Raw genomic sequence first — 9,762 nt, 5'->3', positions numbered from 1 at the left:
TAGTTTAACTAAATATCATCTAACGATTTTTAACTATCAACTTCATATGAAGACAAAAAATAAAATAATATATTAAAACAATAATATTAATAGATATCATATAATCATGAAAAGAAAAAATAAATTATGATTAATTAAATTTTTTGTTTATCTTTTTAATTTGTATATATTTAATAAAATTTATAGTTAAATAAAATGTAATTGATTTAAAAATGAGAGACTTTGAAATTAAAATAAATTGAATATAAGTGAAAAGCAAGAATGTTATATGTATTATAATTTGTATACTAATAAATGAGAATCACTCCAGTTTGGTGGTAGAGCATGGTGAAGTTGCAGGTTGCTGGTCTATTGTACATTCACCTTCAATATTGACCGATTGGCTCGGATCGGTCCGATTTTCACCAGATTAGACCGGTTCGTACCGGTTCTCTGCCTGAAACGGTCGCAAACTTGAACCGGACCGGTATTAGATCCGGTTTACCAGATTTCTGGTCGAACCGACCGGTTCGGTCCGGTTCTGACAACTATGCTCCCTCCCCTGTCTTACTGTATTTTAGTTGCAATATATTGTGGCACTTAACATATTCTCATATTTGTTTTTTATTTAAAATATTAATAAATGACAAGTCTTAACAACGGTAATGTGTTTAAAAGATCTTTATATAAAACAACAAATGTACTTAATAATAATTATATTTTTGTCTTTATAGGTAATTACATTGATTAGCTCATGTGCAATTAGCTAGTAGTATGGGTCATTCATGTCATATAGGCTAGAAACCTTTTTGGGATTGTAAAGCTACCAAAAATATAAAACTATGATGACACAATTCTGCAGGCTTTTTGTAACATGTTTCAGTTTTATTGTAAAAACAATTATACGGAGAACACAATATTTTTGGGCTTGGTAAGAAAATGGATAACATTTAGTCGGAGGGCTAATATCGTTGGGCTTAATCACAAAATGATGAGATATTTATAAAGGACTAGTGTAATAGAGAAGTTTGAACTTTCAAAGAAAATTCTATGAAAAGTTTGATAAAACCATTATTTTTTGTGTAGGTAAAAATTGTTTACGTGTGTTTCATTTATGTTTTGATGATTGCATTCTTGTGGTTAAACTATAAGTAATTAATGGATTTTTAAAAATATCAGAGAAATTAATCTAAAAGACCGTTAAAAAGATTTAATCAATGAAAAGGACCTTTAAAACTAAAATGATCAAAAAGATTTAATTTTTGTAGTATTTAAAAAGAATGAGTAATTTTTTTCTAAATAAACATATATAATCTGAAGTTATTTTTTTATTTGTTTTTTTTCCTTATAAACATATTATTTCTCTAATTGTTTATCAAATTCAAATCATAGGAAAGATCTCATTGTTGTTTAAGTGCTTGAAAATTTACATTTCCTTCATTCCTTCATTCATTCTTTCATTCTTCTCTATTAACTACGATAGTTAGTAATAATAAATTATGTAATTAACATAGAGTTCGCTGAAGCTTCCAAGAGCAAGGTCGTTGCACTGCCATTACTTGGTCTGGAGAAGGTCTGCTATTAAAGAAGAAAATAGAAAAGATATGTTAAATATAGCTAATGTATGTATTAATTCAAACGACTTTCAAGGTAATGAAATTTAATTGATAAATAACATTGAACAATTGACTTCTATGTTATAGTAGGTGTGTGGTTACAAATAATTTGAGTTTGGTGCTGAAACCATAAACATTATCGTCGAAATTACCTGGATCTTAGTGAGCATATGACTATGTCGTTGAGTGAGTGTGATTTTTGTCCATAAAAAAAGACTGTAGTTTAATGATGAACTTTTGTGTGCAATGACAAACATAACATATAATGAAAAATTGATAGTGTTGGAATCCAACAAGTAGAACTAGAGAGTAGGTATTGTTAGAGCTACTGGGATGATGCATCGGATTATGTATATATTCCTTCGGGTGACATGTAGATCTAGTGTGCTTAATTTAAAATTCTGGGAGTTGAAGGAATAGTGCAAACCATTTAATGATTGATGGAATATATCATTTGTGAAATTGGGTTGTCCAACAGGGACGAGCATGGTTCGTTCATACGTTATGGGTAGTTCGATGGCGAGGTTTTGACCGTCGTTGGTAACAGAGTTGGAGTTCAACGCCTTACGCTTTATGGTTGTGACGGGTCTGGATATAGGAAATCTTGAAGGATTTCATAGCGGAGATAATGCTCGACATCATGCTCATTCATAAGAATTTATCTATTGAGCAAATTCTGAAAAGCATGAAAGACCTCCTCCCCCTATACGCCACAATCATTCCAGAAACAAATATCAGGACGTGAGGACATCCTTCATAGCACTGAACACGAAGACAATACTTCAGCGGGCTAATCAAGCACCTAAGAAAAATAATGATAAAGGGGGAAAGACAGTAGAAAAGGAAGGTTTTACGTTAAAATAGAATTAGGATAACCTTTCCATATGAGACACTTCTGCTACAGTTTTAGATTTTTCTTGTGTTACACAGTTGAGACACTTATGGATGTTTTTTTGGTACACTATTGGATGATTTTCTCGTTAAAACAAATGGATGTTTATTTCGATATACCTCTAGATGTTTCTTCTAAGTCACTAATAGATGTTTCTTTTTATATGCATCTAGATGTTTCTTTCATTACACTTTTGGATGTTTCTTTTTATGCAAAAGTGGATGTATTTTTAAATATACTTCTAGATGTTTCTTCTTATATACCTTTGGATGTCTTTTTCTTACATGACTGTATGTTTCTTTTGAGACAATTCTAAAAGTTTCTTTTGTTATAGAATTGATGTTTCTTTTTATATACATATGGATATTTCTTCCATTTTACTATTGCGTTTTTCTTTTGCTAAACGTTTGGATGTTTCTTTTGTTTTCTCTATAATTTTGAATGTTTCTGTTGATATACTACTGGATGTTTCTTTTGTTTCAAATTGGATGTTTCTTCCTAAATAACTACTGGATGTTTCTTCCGTTACACCTCACAAACTAGTTTATGCATCCAAATGGATGTTTATTTCGATATACCTTTGGATGTTTCTCCTAAGTTTCTAATGGATGTTTCTTTTTATATACATCTGGATGTTTTTTCATTATTCTTTTGGGTGTTTCTTTCTATGCAAAGTGGATGCTTTTTGTTACAAATTCGATGTTTTTTCTTAAGTAACTACTGAATGTTTCTTCCGTTACACATTTGGATGTTTCTTTTCCTACATAGTTGGATGTTTTTTCATTACCATTCTAAACCTATCTTTTGTTACACATTTTGTTGTTATACATCTAACAATTTTTTAAAAGTAGCTGATGTTTTAGCTAATGTTTTTCATTTAGAATGTTTATTACACTATAAATTACAATACTTGATTCATAAGAGAAAAAAAACAAAAAAAAAACCAACGAGATATCGCATATTTATTAGTCTAAATTCATCATATCGAATAAAAAAGTAAAACCATCAATACAAAACATGTACGATCCCTACTCAGTATAATCTAACTATTTCCAAAAGAGTTTAACAAAGACATGAATCTGCCATATTCTTGCGGTTCATTCTGTCTAAAAGTAGCATCAAAGTCTTCGTTTCTAGTAGCTTCTACATCATTGTCCTAAAAAGTCTCCGCACAAAGAAAACACCTCAACTATATCGACAAAACTATCTTAACAACGGTTCAAATATAATTAAGGCAAACACATACCGGAGGTGAATTTCTCTCCCTTCTCCGCATAGATTTCTTAACTGATATGTCCAAGTAAACTCTAAGCCTCTTAGTTTTTGGCTAACCCTTTGTTGATACCCTTAAAGGGCCTTGAATGTCATATACACCAACACAAACTCACTCTTTGTGACCATACTATTTTGAGTAACAACAACACTTTTGGACCATATGCTGGCACGATAATCAGTCAGCTTGGTTCTTGCATCGTTAATAGCTGAATGCAATATGGCTACTTCCTCATCATAAGTCATGAATTCCTGAGCCACGTTAAAGAAGTGTGAACATAATTCTCTGAATAAATTATGACTTTCATCCAAAAGATTCACGCCATAACTGTTCTTAATGTAAGTGAACTTGCATTATATGTTCTTGCTCCATCTAGGGAGAATATAGCAAGATGATACTTTTTTTGCTCTGTAAAATGATAACACAACAAGGCAGTGGCAACACCGTATACCTCTTAATTCAAACATGTTACACTCGCACCAAACTTTCTGAGTCAAAGGGTCAAAATCAACGCCATAAGAACAACACAGAACTTTCTCACAAACTAGTTTCTGCTCGTTCACTTTCACACAAACCAAATCGCCCTCTTCTGCCACACCACGGATTAAATAATCTCCTTTTTAAATAAATTCCTGTTGAATTTTCTTAAATATATTGCTGGTATACTCTTATTGAAATTGTTTCTCAATGGTCGAGCTAGATACACAAGGGATAACTCCTTTAAAGTTTGCAGCATCATCTTTTAGTTCCTTTTGCTCCTTGTTCTCAAGAACATTATTGTTCCGAGGGTTACCTGAAACTGGAGGTCGATCTCGGATGAGATCTTTGGTACTGGTCGGAGATGACGTGTCCGACTGGCTGGTGGCGGCCGGAGCTGTTGTGTCCGACTTGTTGGATTTGCTGCACTGCTGATCCTTGGCCACCGGAGGGTGGGGGGTAACTGCAAGAAACTCCGATGCTTAAGTTAGCACGGGTATTAGGCAGGTTTTTATGTAGAATCAGAGTATGAGTTATACCTGGGTGCTCCAGTGTATTTATAGTAGTGTGGGCTGACCTTTCTGATAAGATAAGTTAGTTATCTTATCTTATCTTATCTTATTTTGAGTGAAGTCAGCTTATCTTCAAGGGAACCGCCTTTATCTCTATAGGCTTGGATTGCCTTTGGATTTGGGTTGTGTTCCTTTATTTGGGCCCTTTATTGGCCTTTCCTGTCGATTTGGCCGAGTTCTTCGTAAAGAAGTCGGTCCGCTTGACCTAAGGATGTCGGTCGCTTTATTACTGAACATCCCGGTTCGGACAGCTCGACCCAGGGTATGAACAGTGCCCCTGCTTGAGCTCGGTCTTCTTTTTTAGGTCGAGTTCTTGACTTCGGTCTTTCTTTAGTGAAGCCGATCTCAAGTATTTTGTCGATTCCTTTGTAGAAGCTTTTGAATGTAGAACGTTTTCCTCTAAAAGCGCGCGCTTTTATATCGGCGCTTTGGGAACGTGCGAGGGTTTAATGCCTTTTAATTTTAGCATTAATTGCCCCGTTTCCTTTTGGCTCTTTATTTTGATTTTGAAAACCCAGAAACAGTTTCTCTTCTTTCGCCCTTTTCGTAACTTCTTCGCATTTTTCCCTTCATTCTCTCGCTTTCAACTTTTCTTTGTGTTGTGGCATTTGTTTGATTTTTCTGAAGCTTCTGCCTGGAGTTCGTAGTTTCGCGTTTCAGCCCAGCGACACTTTCTTTTGCTCGTGTCTTTTCTTTTGCTTCGAGGTAGTGATTCCAGATTTTGCCGTCCCTCTTCACCTTCCCTGAAGTCTGCTGCCTTTTTCAGGTTGGTACTAACTTTCTTGCTTCTTTCACGGCTTCATCTTTAGTTTCTTGGTGAAGCTTTTGCTTTTGCATGTTTTGAAAGTTTGGACCTTTTCGTGATTTTGCATCTGTTTGTCGCTGTAAATGCGTTTTTCTTGGCTTTCTTTTGTGTGTTCCTCTGGCATTTCCGTCGAGGCTTTATACGGTTTTTGTTTGTTGCTTCTGATTTTTTACTATCTGATGGAAACTCTGCATCTGTTCTTTACTTTGCTTGATTGCTTTTTGTCTGATTTCTCAAAAGTTCGTACCTTTGATGATTTCCATTTGGCGTGTTTTGATGTTTTGGGAATGCTTTTTGCTTGGTTGACTGTGATGACTTATGCTTCTGGAAATGCTTGCTTGTTTGAAGTCTTTTTCTTGTTTGAAAGATGCTGGGGTGAGAGCTGTAGATTTTCCTGGAAACCTTGCTTTGTTACTGCCTCCAAAGGATGCCCCAAGATTTTGGTTTGAGTCTTGGGGTTTTCCTTTTCTGTGTGTTTACCTGCATCGTATTGAGTTGTTTTCTCCCTTGTCCGAGATGTTTTTAGTAATCCCATCTTCTTTTCTTACTTGTAGGATTAGTTGGCCTCATGTCTTCTCACAATAACATTGTAGAGATGTCTTCCAGAGTTCCCGAGGGGATGTCCGATTGGCTGGACTCCCTTGTTTTGTTGTGTGTTTCTATTGTGGATGCTGAATTTTGCACAGAGCTAAGGAAGCGCCATAGGATTTGTGATAACAATGCCCGCGAGAGTGATTATGAGCTTGTTGCTCCTGATTCCGATGAGAGAGTTTGTTTTCTGACTTCCGTCGAGGGGGAGCGTCCCTCTTTCTATGCTTATGAATATTTCTTCAGCCAATTAAACGTTACTTTCTCTTTTACTGCTTTTGAAACTGACTTGTTGTGGTCCTGCAATATTGCTCCATCCCAGCTTCATCCGAACTCCTGGGGTTTTATCAAAATATTTCAACTTCTGTGTCAGGAGTTGTACATAACACCTTCTGAAACTCTTTTCCTTTATCTTTTTGTCTCGACCAAACCTGGAGGTTCCTCCAGAAAGAAAGCTTCCTGGGTTTCTTTCAGGTCGGCCCAGGGGCATAAAGTTTTTGCCATGTATGATGAGTCGTTTAAAGATTTTAAAAACTATTTCTTCCGAGTTCGTGCCATTGAGGGGGTTCGCTCCTTTTTTCTTGATGAAAATGATGAGCCTGCTTTTCCTCTGGAGTGGCAAAAGAATGTAAGAGTGCCACGTTACACATGGGAAATGCTTAGTGAGGTTGAGCGGGCCTTTGTAGTTGTTCTTGAAGATTTGTGGGGGAAGCCACTCCATCTGGACACGAAGAGATTTTTGAGTGATCCATCTTTGATTCGGGCTGCTTTGGGTACTGTCTGATTTGTTTTTATACTTGCTCCCGAGTTTTGTTTCTCCTGTGTTGTAACTTGTCTTTGCTTTTTGTGTTTTTCAGAGATGTCGAAGAATAATGATTCTATGAGAGCCTATAAGAAGGCGAAGAAGGCGCCGCTGCTTTAAACATCTCGGCCAAGGCGGCCGGAGAGGGATCTTCTCAGCCTATAGTTAAACCTCCTATATCGAGTTCTGCCGGGCCGAGGAAAGCAATTCCTACTCCCCGGGTCCGTCTGGTCGATCCTCCACAATCTTCTGTTGTAGCTTCCGGTGCCCCTCCTAGTAAAAAGCAAAGAACAACTGAGCCTTTCAACCTTGATGCTCCTGACTTTGATGCGGTTGAGTTTGTAGATCAACAAATCGGCCCTTATGGTGTTCTTCCTATAGACGACGTGTCACTTCTTCATCATTTTGATTATATCACCCGGAGTGGTATCAAGTTGGCACACATGGGGGCGGCCCTATATCGAATTGCTTAAAGTCTTCCTCTCCATGCTACTAAAGCTTTTATGGAGGAGGCCAAACAGGAGTTTGATCGGATGAAGGACTTGATGGAGGAGCTTGAAGTAAGGGTGGCCAAGTTGGAGAAAGACTTGGAGAATGAAAAGGCTAGTTCTACTTCTCTGGCTGGTTCTCTGAGACTGGCCGAGGACACGGCTATGCGGCATAAGGACAGTTATTTGACGTCTTACCGGGAGGTGTTGCGTCTGAGAGAAGAGTTGGAGAATGCCCGGGCTAATTATTCCGAACTCCAAGGTCATCTTGTTGGCAGTGTAACTGCTGCCTATGAGAACCTAAGGGAACAAGTTCGGGTTATTGCTCCCGAGGCCGACCTGACCCTCTTTAGCTTGGAGAACGTTGTCAGGGATGGCAAGGTTGTCCCTGATGACGAGAATGAGGATGATGTCGATCCTCCCCCTGTGGCCTCTACCAAGGTGTCGACTTCTGCTGTCCCTGCCGAGGTTGGTCCTCCCGCTTCTGACCCCGACTGCCAGATCTTGAACCGGGATGACGGTACTGTAGATGCCGTTCCTCTCCAGACTCGGCCTCCGTCTCCTCGGCCTGATGCTGCTAAAAAATCTTCTGACCCTTAGTTTTAACTTTATTCTGGATATGTAGTTGGCTCGGCTTGTGGGATTTTTTAAACTCTTTATGTTTTGTTAATTGCTGACACTTTCCCGTTGCTTGCCTAGCAACTTTTGTTTTTTATGAAAAACAAATGGTAGCATGCTTTAGCTTTTTTTGAGATAGGTTTTGGTAGCCTCCGAGGCTTTTATAACCTTGTGGATGATATCGCACTTTTTGTGCTTGACTTGGTATCTCTTTTGGATTGCTTTGTACTTTGTATCTTGAATCCTTTGTGGTTGTGACTAGGTAGGTCTAACTTGATTTTTGGTTCGTTCTCGCTCCGGCTTGTATTTCCCACGATTTGTAACCGATTTCTTCAAGTTAGTCCTCCGAGTTGTTTTCGCAGTCCTTTTCTAAGTTATTTTTGTAATCCCTTTCCTGGATTTTTGTCGGATATCTTCCCGGGATTACTTTCATAACTTTTTTAGTAGTAGGAGTCCGACTTCATTATATCGGTCTCCTTTAAGTTATTTTCGTAATCCTCTTTCTTGGATCTTTGTCAGGTCTCTTTCAGGGATTGCTTTGATAACTTTCTCGTTGTAGGAGTCCGACTTGGTTATATCGGTCTCCTTTAAGTTATTTTTGTAATCCTCTTTCTTGGATCTTTGTCCGATCTCTTTCAGGGATTGCTTTTATAACTTTTTAGTTGTAGGAGTCCGACTTGGTTATATCGGTCTCCTTTAAGTTATTTGTAGTCTTCTTTCTTGGATCTTTGTCAGATCTCTTTCATGGACTACTTTGATAACTTTTAAGTAGTAGGAGTCCGACTTGGTTATATCGGTCTCCTTTAAGTTATTTGTAGTCCTCTTTCTTGGATCTTTGTCAGATCTCTTTCAGGGACTACTTTGATAACTTTTAAGTAGTAGGAGTCCGACTTGGTTATATCGGTCTCCTTTAAGTTATTTGTAGTCCTCTTTCTTGGATCTTTGTCAGATCTCTTTCAGGGACTACTTTGATAACTTTTAAGTAGTAGGAGTCCGACTTGGTTATATCGGTCTCCTTTAAGTTATTCGTAGTCCTCTTTCTTGGATCTTTGTCAGATCTCTTTCAGGGACTACTTTGATAACTTCTCATTTTGGGCTGACTTTGTCATGTCGAGCCCTTCTAAGTTAAAGTAATCCTCTTTAATAGGGTTGGCCAGACCTCTTTCCAGGGTTTACTTATAACTTGGGCTGACTTGGTCCGACTTCTCAACGTCGGCCAGTCTTTAAGTTATTATTTTAGCAATCCGTAAGACCTCGTCAGGTCCTTTTTTGGATCACTTTCGATAACTTCTTACATTATTCTGTGTTCATCTTTGCCGATTTGTAGAAAGTGGTTGTCATCTCTAGATCGTCCTTTGGGTGAATCGCGTTTTCACCTTTATCGGACGGTTGTCTTTATCGTGATCGTGCAGTGAAATTGTTTTTCACTTTCTGCCGATCTGTTGCTTTATAATCGGACGATGAATGCTTCAGATTAATGCGTCTTAAAATCTTTGTAGAATATCTAAAATATATTTTATTTAAAGGAAAAGTGCAAATATATACATATGGGATCGTCTGAGTCTCAACTTGGTGCCTCATTAAAAAACCTTTTCAGGAAAAAGAGTGCATCCAATGATGAGATCTTTTATCTTTTCTAACTGTAGTACCTT

This window comes from Arachis ipaensis, chromosome B10 (assembly GCF_059453495.1).
Source record: "Arachis ipaensis isolate K30076 ecotype BB chromosome B10, ASM5945349v1, whole genome shotgun sequence".
Classification (NCBI taxonomy): domain Eukaryota; kingdom Viridiplantae; phylum Streptophyta; class Magnoliopsida; order Fabales; family Fabaceae; genus Arachis; species Arachis ipaensis.
This window is presented reverse-complemented; position numbering follows the sequence as displayed.